The sequence below is a fragment of the Takifugu rubripes genome, chromosome 21, assembly GCF_901000725.2.
Source record: "Takifugu rubripes chromosome 21, fTakRub1.2, whole genome shotgun sequence".
Lineage (NCBI taxonomy): Eukaryota > Metazoa > Chordata > Actinopteri > Tetraodontiformes > Tetraodontidae > Takifugu > Takifugu rubripes.
This window is the reverse complement of record NC_042305.1, coordinates 2,237,128-2,249,324: the sequence shown is the minus strand read 5'-3', so window position 1 is coordinate 2,249,324 and position 12,197 is coordinate 2,237,128. Positions and strand designations below refer to the sequence as shown.

Sequence of the window (12,197 nt, the reverse complement as noted above, 5' to 3'; positions counted from 1 at the left end):
CACGCACACACGTGTATTAAGTGTTTATACACACGTGTGCGCGTACGTGCACACTGTATATTCATCTAATAACTGTTAGTTTCTAAAACAGCAAAGTAGAGTCACTGAGGCACGGCTTCACCTCCTTTACACCGAGGTTTCCCTGAGTAGGTGTGATGAACTGTTGCAGAAGGAAAAGCATGGAACATGTTAATAACCGGACACAAAAACACTCCGGTTTATTGTCTGACGGCATCAGTGTCTCTGGTTGCATCTGTCTGAGGAGCATTGTGAAACCAGGAGCAGTGTAAATGAGGGGGGGGGGGGGGACAGTGAGTGGATGCTGCATTCATCAAACACACAATAGTCAGAAGAGAAGAAGGAAGAACAGAAGCCCGTGTTCCTCAGTGTTGGTGTGGAGACGCCTGTTTGGAGGAGCAGGAAGCAGGCTGGACTCTTCCAGCTGGCTTTAATGCCACTTCTCTTCTGAGAACCTCCCAGCAGCTTTCTCTCCACCATCTTTTTACGCTGAAGCTTTTTGATCATTTCAGGTCAGATGTTCTTGGACTGAGGTTAAAAATGTTTGTTCTTGTGCTCGGAGCGAACCGATGATCCTCTAAAGTCAGGCATCCTAAAGGTGGATGTTTTCTGAGGCCTGGAGGCTTTAAAGTGGCGCTTTTACCCACTTGTCCTCGTTCTGTTGGAAACTTGATCCAAAAACCTTTTCTGGAGCTTCATGTTCTGCTTTTTTGAAGGAATGAAATGGTTTCATCAGCGCTGCCGGGGGCTGAGCAGGCTTCATAAATCTGAAGCTCTGAGATCCTTTAAAGATCTCCTGGAATCAGCAGATGGGGGTTTGATCCAAAACTGTAAGAATCAGTCAAGCTATCAAATCTTGACTCAGTCCAAGCGTGAACCAGTCCATCCAGAGCTGATTATGGCTCAGCCAGGAGGAAAGCACGGCCTGGGGGGGTTCATATGGAGCAGGCACACTCTGGCTCTATTGCTACTGAAAACAGCCCTTCAGCACAGCAGCCTGGAATACAGTTCTGGAGAACACCTGTTCCCAACAGAACCTGTTTAAAACGGGACCAGTAAAGATGCCCGGCGTGACCACGACCACGGGGAGAGAGGGGGGGGCAGAGACAGGCGGTAACGCCGCTGCCCACCGATTCACCTGGAAACAACAAAAACCCCAGCAGCTTGGACCCAATATGGCAGCGTGTTCCTCAGAAACGCTCCTCAAACTCTCCCCACAGCTTCATTGCTAAACAGGATTTGGGTTTTTTTGTCCGTGCTAAATGCAAAGTGTTTGTCCTTTGGTGGTCCAACAGGACCACGATTTGGATGGATGGATGGTTTGATGTTATTGAGAATAAAAACAGCTGAAAATGGAAGCGGAGATGTTTGGGTGTCTTCTGTGTGGAGAAAGGGTGGCGGTAATGAAAGAATATCATCTGAGACGCCATCATGAAGCTAAACACAGCCGATCTGTCTCTGAGCTTTTTCCTCCACACGCTTTTTGGTGGCCTCCAGCTCCCTCTGAAAAACTCTGACGCGGCAAATTGTTCAAAGGGCATTCTGGGGTCAGAGAGTCCCTCAGCAGCATAAGTCTGATGCACCTTCCTTGAGCAGTAGAAGTAGCGAACAGGACCCTGCTGATAGAAAAAGTGGATGGAAGATCCACCCGTCCCATACGGAGACAGGAACGCTGGTTGTTTTGCTCCCCTCTGTCAAGGAGTACCACAGCTGTTGAGTCTCCAGGAGCTTCTCTGGGCTGGTGTTCAGAGAAGAACTGGTGTTCAACAGCTTTGCCAGATGCTTCACATAGCGGGATATGTGAAACCTGGTTGTGGGGCGGAGCAAGCTGTTCGGATCGGACGCAGACCGATGGACCATGTCTGCGTAGTCTGGATCCACAAGCCTCAGGATGTCCTTGTCCCCATGATGATACTGCAGCAAACTATCAATAGCGTCTTTCATGGGAAGAGTCCAGCGTGTGTGGTCCAAGACAAACACTCCACCACCAGTCTTCATGGGTCCAGTGCGGGCGCTCCTCGGCGAGGACTTCAGCGGCAGGGGCAAAGCTCCAGAGACGTCTGGAACACAAACAAAGCAATAATGCATCCTTAGTAACTCATATTATCGCGATATGGGCTATTGAGAAAACACATTAATATCCATCCCTTAATAACAGAAAGTGTAATATTTAACACATCAAAAGATTGAGATACACTGACCACAACCTAACTAAATCTATTTATTTTCAATCATTCGAAGGCCTTAATTCCAACATGCCGCTCTGAAAAACCCGATTATGGTTGACCCGCCCACTGATCTTTCAGGATCCTGGTCATCCTCTGCTGGAATCTCCTTTACACGTCCAGCAGCAGAGAGATGGAAGCTGACAGGTGGCGCAGGGGGAAGCGACGGCACAGCAGTCGCTGTTGCCCAGCTGGAGGAAGGTGTTGCGCCAGGAGCATCGTCTGGAGCGGGAGGGGGCACAAGAGCCGAAGGCGGATCCCTCTGCTGCATTTTGTGTTTGTCCCAGTCCAGAGGGAGCGGACGGCAGCCCGGTTCTCTGGACTCCAGCCCAAACCTTTCTCCAGTGTCTCTGTCAGAGAGGTGAACGCAGGGCACTTGTCTTGTCCCGTCACTGCCATGGAAGCAGAGTTCAACTCCCACATTGAGGCAGGGTCAAAGACAGCAGGGAGGACGGCGCCGGGCTTCTTCATGTCTACCGGTCGCTGAAAGTTCCACCGCACAACGCCGGTCATGGCCTGGGCCTGGAACAGTTCAGGGGAGACCTGCGTACCCGTGACCCACTGGGCCTGCTGGAAATGGTAGCCCTCCTGCTGAGATGTACCACGGACAGGGATCCAGACGGGGACTTTGGCACCTTCGCCCGCTACGTGGTTTAGCTGAAGGGTCCCTCCGTCCCTGTCCATTATCCCCTCAGACAGTTCTGGGTCACTGAGGCAACCACGGAGGATGTGAACCCTCTGAACGCGCCACGTCTTCAGGGACCTTTCTGTCTCAGCCTGGACCATCACCCAGGACACAATGAGCCAGTTCTCATTCATCACTGCGAAACTGGACATGGCTCCAGATGCCAGTGTCACCTTCCTCGCCATCTTCCTCGTGTGGTGCGACCTGAAAACCTGCCCCAACGTGCCCTGGAGGAGCTTGGTCAGAGACGGCTGTTGACGCTTGAACTCATCCAGCAGGCAGTCAGTCAGGTAGAATCTGGACACAGACACCCCACCCCAACCTTCTTGGTCCTCGTATGGCCCGAAAGCACGTGGCCGATCTTCCATCCTCACGTACTGGCCGATGGTTCTCTGTCCGTACGCCCCAGCCTCGGCCTCGCTGACGTTCTGTACAGCGTGCAGATATGCCAGGTGAGCTCGTTCATACTTGAGGTGCATGAGCTCATTCACCTGGTTCGCCATATCGGTCGGTGACTTGCCAGAACGCCGCAGTTCATCCATTACCGACTTGCACGCAGCCTTCTTGTAAGTCAGGAATGCAGGCAAAAGGTTAGTAAAGCGCACGGGCAGCTTCTCCACCCATGGAGGGTTGTCAGCGGACCAGTTCCTGCAACAGGCCTTGCAGCAGAGTCGCGAGGAAAAGATCAAATACTGGCCACGGACGCTGACGATCACTCCAGGTCTGCCCACGCCTGCAGAGACCACCTGAGGACGAGGACAGCTATGGAGGCACGGCAGGATGTCATTGTTCCTCAACCTGACCATGATGTGGCTCTCTGGCTTCCAAATGAAAAATGGATGGAGCTGAAAAAAGTTGGGGGACGGGAGCTCAGTCACCATGTCCAGTAGCTCCGGCTGAGGAGGAAGACGCCAAAGAGAAATTGCGTTCCCAGGGTTATGCACTGGTCGGGACCCAGGCCACAACCCAAGTTGTTGAAGCTCCGTCCTCATCCACAGCTTTTGATGTTGTGAGCAGATCCACTTGCTCATGTCGTGGTCAGGGACAGGCATGGGAACAGGAGCTATGGGAACTAGGATAAAGTAAAGAAGACAGTTGAACAACATAAAGTTATCATTACTGAATAGACAATTTCAGTGCCCCCGCCCTCACATGATATAAACACACGATACAAGGAAACAAACACGCGCCTCGGACACTTGGTTTCATTCCAGAGCTCACACGGCAGATTTTTTCCATGTCAGTGACAAAGAATCGTGTCAATTTGAATCACCCCGGGACACTTTATTATTGTTCAACACCCCACGGAATGGGGGAAATGGACATGGTTTAACATCCCACTCTTTTGGTCTTGGGTAGAGTCCGTCAAAGGAGGCACTCTGCCGTCAGAGGTCTGTGCCGTGCAAGAGTCAGGTCCTGAAAACAAGTGCAGACTTGCTATTAAGAAATGACAGTCACTTCACCTGATGCCAACATGGAAAGAACAGTCAGCTGGACATTACAGAGACATCAGGTTGTTCATCAGCCCTAAATAAAAGAAAAGGAAACATACCTGAAGTTGAGTGGGGCTCCTCTACCTTTGTGAGACCCTCTGTCTCTGTCACCAGGAAGGCCAGCTGTGGGGGGAGGGGCACAGGTCTCTTCCTCTTCACACCTGGTGAAGCTGGAACAGCTGCAGGTACGGTCATTTTCAAAAATGAAATGACTTTATTTAAGGCAGCTGAAGTTAGCAGAACACTTGATTGGATGAACAGAATTACAATGTTTTTACCATCAACTAGTGATGCCTGTAGCTCAGCGGTATCTCCAGGTGGGGCTTTGGAGCGTGTGGCAGATGGAACTAAAAAGACAACATTAGTTTAGTCAGTTCAGATTCAATGAGTTGTGAAGACGCCGTTATTAGTAGAAATTCAAGCAGCCTTATCGTTACTCCTCCTGCTTTTTAGAATTTTACATCATTAAAATGAAAACAATATAATGGTCTCATTCACACCAATTGAAATGACAATGTTAATCAGCGCTCTCGAGGCCGAGCAGGAGGAGCATTGGGACTCGGTCAACAAACATGCATTCGCGTGTTCGTACCCCGTGCATCCAAACTGTTTTTCAACGAAGCAGCAAAGAGAACAAAAACAAACACTTACCCTCCTCCTCATAGTCAATATCAGTTCATCATTGCACGGATCAATTCATAGTCCTCACGACGGTTATTATCACACCAACATATGAAGAGTAATATTAAAGGAACTCGGCCGGAACATCAAGAACACAAAAATAATAAGATAAGTTTCAGATTTGGAGAGGAATTCTTCATGGAAAGGAACGGAACTCCAGCTCTGAAACCTATTTTTCAGAAACCTGTCTTTGCTCCTGGTGGCACTCTGGGCAGGGCGGCTGCTGCTACTGGCATAGCATCTGCACACAGATGAAAAGAAAAACAACAGAAATCAGATACGGCATGGACTTTGTTTGTCTGACATGAAATAAATGTGGTAACGGTGTATTTACAGCTCTGGACTTGCAGATCAGAGTTATGGATGCTCAGCATCTCCCTTTCCATCTCCACGTCCTCCTCCATGGCTGTGTTAAAGACAAAAATACCGGCTACAGGTTATTAGTAGAAAAGAAAAAAACCTTTTCCCAAAGCTGAACTTGTCACATGAAGGAATGAGCATACCCAGGGGCTCAGCTGGGGCCTTCATGGGATGCTCAGCAGGTGTGGAAGATGTGGTGGGCTGCTGCCTCTTCAGCAGGTTCTGCTGCAACCTGGACATTCGTGTACCTGGAACGCAGCGCCTGCCTGTGACAAAATCAGCATAGCCATCACCTCTGCTGTCCCAGATCTCCTTCCACCTGCTCTTGGCTCGGGCACCAAATCCAACCAGCTGGTCGTCTTCAGATGAGGCAGTCACTCCATCCCCTCTTCCGGCCTCATAAGTGAGGAGAGCCTGGATTTCTTGGAAACTGAGGGCATAACTCACAAATGGCTGGAGGCTGTCCTTACTGTGGCTGTCAGCCATACAGAGACCTGCTGCCTCCTCGCTCTGCACGTTCTTGATCAGATACACGGTGGATCCTACGTCATTCTGCAAAAGCCATCTGAATGACTTCCCTTTATATTTACCAAACTGCAGGACATAGTCTCCCTGCACCTCCATCTTATCTGAGGGATCCCCCCTCTTTGTCGGATGACGGCCAAAGCGTTCTGCCGTACGAGGTCCTCCCTCATGGCCGCAGACTTGTCCTGAGGAGTGGAACTCACCCGTTTGGCTTCATCAGATGGTTCCTGGAGGTGAAACCCAAGAGGCCCCTTGAGGAACACGACCCAAAGTTTCCCAGGGAAAAAGGCGAATTGCTTCTGCATGTTGAGCTGACATAAAGGAAAAATGTCTATTAATTTTCTCATTTTTATTAGACACTGATAAAACAGTTCCACCCATTTTTCACATCACACCTGATAAATGTGATCAAAGGAATCTTAGGCCAGTAAAAGATAAAGTGTGGTACCATGTGTAAAGCTGTGTGTGTGTGTGTGTGTGTGTGTGTGTGTGTGTGTGTGTGTGTGTGTGCGTGTGTGTGTGTGTGTGTTTGTGAGTGTGCGCACACATGCAATTATCATGTAGGTGTGAAAGTGTAAGATCAAGGTTGTTGGGGTGTCGATTCAGGAGTTCAGAAGGTCAGTACCTGGTGTGGCTAGTGAGGAAAAGACTGGAAAGTGATGGTGTGTGTGTGTGTGTAGGTGTGTGTTTGTGTGTGTGTGTGTGTCTGTGTGTGTGTGTGTGTGAGAGAACATGTTGGGGGGGGGGGCAGGAGGACAGTATCCCCTCTCAAAGACATTGGAAACAAAAACACACATTTGATGTAATAAAATGTAATACTACCACTACTAATATTACTACTAATAATAATTATAGTAATAATAATAATAATACCGAGATTTCAGTGCCACGACAAGTAAATCGGTTACTTGAATATAAAATATGAACAAGTTCATTCATCACTATCGTGTAATTTAATTTATGAAAAACTAGCTTGACAAGATATGAGTATATTATAGCATGACAAATACAGTACATTATAATTTAGGGCCAATTATAACACGTTCCTTGCTAATTTAGGACAAAATTGACCACAGCCTATGCACAATTACGAAAAGTTTCCTCATTAATTTAGTAGGAAATCAAGCCCAAACTTACCTTCAGCGAAGTTTACCAAAGAATGAACCAAGAATGGCCGATCCTCCGGAGAGGAGCCGCTCTTCATAGAAACGGCAGAACAGCGCCACGGGATGATAGCGGCCGGAAATATATTGCGTCCGTAGTGGTTTAGCACTACCATTGAAAATGAATGGGAAACGGTTTAGGGCCGTTTAGCTCCCGGCCATGGCACATTGCTTTTAAGTTGATTTCATTTACCGGAGTTGAATCTTGTTTGATTTTTTTGAAGACGTTTCACCTCTCATCCAAGAGCCGTTGTAGGCAGATTTGATGATATGACGCTCATAGGCTATATAGCCTTTTCTTTTTGGGGGGAATGGATTGGAGGCTGCTCCAACATTGAGGTTTGGACTGTGACAAAGCAAAATGGACAACCTCCACCAGAATAAGTGTTTCAAGAAAATAAGTTTGAGTGTATTAACTTCAAAAGGCCATTTTCTTGCACCTGCTCTCGCTTACGGCCATACCACCCTGAGAACGCCCGATCTCGTCCGATCTCGGAAGCTAAGCAGGGTCGGGCCTGGTTAGTACTTGGATGGGAGACCGCCTGGGAATACCAGGTGCTGTAAGCTTTTTGCACTCTTCCACTGGGTCAGCAGAGGCCGCCAGTGTTCCTGATAATTATCCAGCCAGATGTTATTCACTTCTTAAGTACTTCTAACATTGAGATTTAATGTTGCACTATTGTACATCGTTTTAGATCCAATATTTAACTAATGTTGCACTGAGATTTAATGTTGCACTATTCGGTTCGATTCCCGGTGTATTCCCTGGGAGGTCGTATCGGGCCTTTCTGGCCTGTGGGACACGTTGTCATGACTATGTCTCTCAACTGGCCTGGGAACGCCTGGGGATCCCCCTGGATGAGCTGGAAGAAGTAGCTGGGGAGAGGGAACTCTGGGCCTCTCTCCTTAGGCTGCTGCCCCCGCGACCCTACCCCGGATAAGTGGTGGAGGATGGATGGATGCCAAAATCACTTCAGCATCCAGGTCTGGGAACAGCAACTCAAAACAGATCAAACTTTATGGCTATCGGAGCTCCTCAAGCCTCTGAAACTGAATTGAATGTATATTTAAATAACTTTAAAACATTTTAAATTCTACATCTGCTGCCACCTTCTATTAACACACGATTTATTCTTTTCTGTTAAATGGGGAACTTTCAAAAAGGTGTTTATCCACAGTGATAAAGATAAACTTTAATGGGAAGGTGAATGTTGTCTTGAAGATGTGTGCAACTTATCAGATGTAAAATATATAAATTCATCCATGATTAAACTTATATCTTCAAAGATTATCCACATTAATCCGGATAAATAATAGAAAATATATTAACATCACAATGATTGATATAATGAAAAAACTAAAGTAAATCAGGCCCTTCCTCTTATTATGGGGTAATTTCTGCCATTCAGCACATCACCGCAGGAACCCAGCATGCATGCTTGGATGCAGAGCTTAAAGGAGACAGCAGATGTAAGGAGGAACCTGAGGTTCTTAGGAACCCAACACGTAGTGTCGGGCCCACCCTTGAATCAGATCCCTGTGTGGCGCTGGACAGACTGAGCACAGGCGGAAAGGAAAACACTCCAGATGTGTCAAACAGCTTCTACAGCATCCGTCCCATTGATGCTGATGACCTTGAGCAGGAGAAGAGCCAGTGGGCAACAGATGAGCCTGGTCCATCCACTGTGCTGCAAACCAGGTTATTAACACCTCCTCCTGGACCAGACTCTGTTTTTTCCCAACACCTCCTCCGGGACCAGACCCTGGTTTTTTCCCAACACCTCCTCCTGGACCAGACCCTGTTTTTTTCCCAGCACCTCCTCCTGGACCAGACACTGATTTATTGCCACCACCTCCTCCTGGACCAGACCCTGGTTTTTTCCCAACACCTCCTCCTGGACCAGACACTGTTTTTTCCCAACACCTCCTCCTGAACTGTCTGTGCCGAGTGAGTTCGATGTGCGTCTGACCACGATATCGGTCAACAAACTTGCCGTGGATCCACCGAGTTGGACTGGCAGGACAATGCGGAGCTCAAACGTTCGTGGCTTCCAGCGAATTCACACGTAAGGAAAATCCCGAGCTGAGATGAGGGCGATGTGCGTCTGACCACAATATCCTCCCATCACACCGATGTCACAACCTTGTCTCTCAATTTCAACAATCCAGGACAATTGTACGGTCCAGAAACGCGCCGTCGATCAAACAAATCCCAGTTTGACTGGCAGGACAATGCGGACAATGTCCGTGGCTTCCAGCAAATTCCCGCATATGGAAAATCCCGAGCCGAGAAGAGTGCGATGGTCCCTCTGTCCCGATTTGTTTTTATAACACACCTGAAGACCTGGCCCCCCGAGACCTGAGCGTCAGGATGTTGCCACTCAAACTTTGCCCCCTGGTGCTGGTGGAGATGCTCCCACTCCATCCAAGATTCACTCCGTCTGTCCTGAGCAGCGGGTGATGGCTGAAGGGGGCGACAGTGGGGTAAAGACAAAAGGAATGGTGTGGTCCCAGGGCACACCCCAGGCTGAGTTCCCACAGATGGGCAGCGGTGTGGACACCCCGGGGCCAGTGTTGGAGCTTTCTTTAGTTTGTTTAGGGTCTTTTTAAAAAAATCCAGGTTCTGTTCCCATGTTTGATTGTTCCAGTGTTTTTCTTTTAACACACCTGCATAATTGATGCTTATCATTCTGATTTCTTCTATTAAAAAGCACTGAGCAATATGTCTGTTTGCATCTTTTTCATCTCATGTTGGTACTGAGTTTGTTCGGCTTTTATTTGAGTTAATCAGGAGTGTTTTGGATGTAGAAACTTCTGTTTGAGCCAAAAGGATTTGTAGATGTAACTCATTCACATTCTGTCCAGTGTGAAATCACAGAATCTGAAAACACTGACTTTGATGAGTGTTTAAAACCATTACAAGTGTTTAAACACCATTTAAACACGAATGTGTGCAGAATATCCAGGTACAGGTGAGTTACTGATGGACGTAAATATGACTGAACACTACTAAAGTGTATTCTGCACTTTGTTGTTCTCTGTTTTTGGTCATAACGTATTCCACCCAGCAGGGGGCAGGATATCCATCAGGTTTATTGCTCTTTATAGTTGCCACCGTAATTTCCGGACTATAGAGCGCACCTGATTAAAAGCCGCATAATCTAATTTTAGTATTTACACAAGCCGCACCTGTCTATAACTCAGACGCAAATTTCTGCCAGTTTAAAGCTCCACTTTACACTGAACTACAGATAAATCAACGAAGGGAGGTCTTCAATCACACACATAACCTGGCTTATGGTGTGCAGGTGCAAACAGTAATTAAAACAGTAATTAAATACATCAACAACCAGAACTCAATAAATAGAACACTAACATTGAAAGTAGCAAAAGATAACATTTACAACGAACAAAAACAGGGTTAACACCAACCTGAACCCACAGACACACTGCCACAAGGCATGCTGGGAAATTCTCACACTGACCCTCCCCAACACGCTACACTACCTTTGCTTTTCTTTTCAAACGGTGCCTGTGACGCGGCAGTAACGCAGCAGCAATACGGCAGTAACACTAACAGGGCTGGTTAAAAAAACGTACCGGTAAAATTTCTTCTTGCATATTCCATGATGAGGGTCTGTTTATGCTAATTTTATTCATACACAAAGCGCGAAGTTACACTAAACTTGCGTCTTCCTCGACACATATATTCCACCCGTCTCTCTTACCTTTTCCGCTCGTGCGCCCTGGCGGCCGATGGAAAAATTACACAAATAAGCCGCACCGTAGAACAAGCCGCAGTGTTTAAAGTGTAGGAAAAAAGTAGCGGCTTATAGTCCGGAAAATACGGTATTCTAAATTTAACGGGCAGCCAATGAAGTGACGCCAGTACAGGAGTTATGTGATCTCTGTGGTCAATACCTGTCAGAACTCTGGCTGCAGCATTTTGGATCAGCTGGAGGCTTCTTAAAGAGTCGTTTGGACACCCTGATAATAAAGAATTACAATAGTCCAGCCTGGAAGTAACAAATGCATGGACTAACTTTTCAGCATCATGGTGGGTCAGTAGCTTCCTGATCTTTGTGATGTTTCTCAGGTGAAAAAAGGCACTTCTAGAGACTAATTTAATGTGTGAGTTGAAGGAGAGATTTTGATCAAAAGTTACTCCTAGATTCCTCACAGAGAGACTAGATGTTAATGAGATCCCATCTAGAGTGATCATGTGATCTAATCCAGGGGTCACCAACACGTTGCCCGCGGGCACCCGGTCGCCCGTAAGAACCACATGAGTCGCCCGCCGGCCTGTTCTAAAAATAGCTCAAATAGCACCACTTACCAATGAGCTGCATCTCATTTATTTTGTATGCTATTCTTGTTTAAATCACACTTACACATAAACTGGAAATAACAATATATATATTTTAAAAAAATAAAAAATAGTTCAAAGGTCAGTATGATGCACGTGACCAAAATGTAGCGTCTACGCAGATCGCTACGACCAAACAACCTAGCGGGCGCAGCCAAAACGAGGAGATGACTGACCCATAAAAAGATGGCAGAAAAAAGAAAGAAGACAGATCATTTTCACCACGAATGGGAGGTCGATTTTTTTTTACCACTGTGAAAGGAGCATGTGTTTGTCTTATTTGCGGGGCGACTGTGGCGACGGCATTTAGAGCTACGCAATTCTTGATTAAAAAGAAGAAGGCATTTTCAGACGGGGAGGTAGTTAAAGAAGCAATGATGTTGATTGCCAAAACTGTACTTGAAGACGAGAAATACGGAACCGACGTGATCTCCAATCTCTCCAATGTTCAACTGGGGGCAGCTACGATGGTAAGAAGAGTATCTGCGATGTCCGGGAACTTGGCCGACCAGCTGGGCCGTGACCTGGCGAGGTGCAGGTGGTTTAGCCTCCTGTGACGAGTCGGTGGACAGCAGCAGTACGGCGCTGCTGAGGATCTTTATCAGGAAGGTGTTTGATGATTTCTCCACAAGAGAAGAACTTCTCACACTACTGCCCCTAAAGACAACTACGAGGGGAGTT

The 12,197-nt window shown here is 47.3% G+C and overlaps 1 non-coding gene across 1 annotated transcript; it reads left to right on the top strand.

Moving 5' to 3' along the window:
- The first annotated feature begins 7,598 nt into the window (after positions 1–7,598).
- On the top strand, positions 7,599–7,717 carry LOC115247792 (5S ribosomal RNA). The gene has a single exon (XR_003886890.1). It is a non-coding gene; the product is annotated as a 5S ribosomal RNA (ribosomal RNA).
- The last annotated feature ends 4,480 nt before the right edge of the window (positions 7,718–12,197 follow it).